We start from the raw sequence: 871 nt of genomic DNA on the forward strand, positions 1-871 counted from the left end.
TGGTCTCGATCTCCTGACCTCGTGATCCGCCCGTCTCGGCCTCCCAAAGTGCTGGGATTACAGGCTTGAGCCACCGCGCCCGGCCGCTTTGACTCTTCTAACCCTAGGGCCGGGGCACCTGACCTTTCACCAGCAAGCCTGTTTGTTCTGTAAAATGGGCAAGGAGACATTCCCTATCTCATAACTATTAATATTTACTGAGAATTTACTGTGTGCCAGGCTCTATTCTAGGCACTGAAGATACAGCAGGGAATGAAACAAAGTCCCTGCCCCCTCCTGATAGTGCCTGGTGTGCTGAGGATAAGCAGGGAAGCCAGTGTGGTTACACTCATGAGATGAGATCAGGGAGGTGACTGAGGCACATCTTGTGGGACGCCCCTGGGTCACAAGAAGGAGAACTTTCACTTTTCCCCTGAGTGAGATGGAGCTACAGGAAGGTTCTGAACAGAGAAGAGACCTGATATCGGTGCTAAAAGATTAAATGAGGCTGGGCACAGTGACTCACGCCTGTAATTCCAGCACTTTGGGAGGCCCAGGTGGGCGGATCACCAGAGTTCAGGAGCTGGAGACCAGCCTGGGCCACATGGTGAAACCCTGTCTCTACTAAAAATACAAAAAATTGGCCGGGCGTGATGGCAGGTGCTTGTAATTCCAGCTACTGGGAAGGCTAAGGCAGAAGAACCACTTGAACTTGGGAGGTGGAGGTTGCAGTCAGCCAAGATTGTGCCACTGCGCTCCCGCCTGGGTGACAGAGTGAGACTCTGTCTCAAAAAAAAGAAGAAAGAAAGAAAGAAAAAGATTAAATAAGATCATGAGGCCGGGCGCGGTGGCTCAAGCCTGTAATCCCAGCACTTTGGGAGGCTGAGACGGG

General features: G+C 52.0%; 1 protein-coding gene across 1 annotated transcript in view; it reads left to right on the plus strand.

Moving 5' to 3' along the window:
* DLL3 (delta-like 3 (Drosophila)) overlaps nucleotides 1-871 on the plus strand; it is a 14,224-nt gene that overhangs the window by 6,802 nt on the left and 6,551 nt on the right.

This window comes from Colobus angolensis, unplaced genomic scaffold, assembly GCF_000951035.1.
Source record: "Colobus angolensis palliatus isolate OR3802 unplaced genomic scaffold, Cang.pa_1.0 Scaffold34, whole genome shotgun sequence".
Lineage (NCBI taxonomy): Eukaryota > Metazoa > Chordata > Mammalia > Primates > Cercopithecidae > Colobus > Colobus angolensis.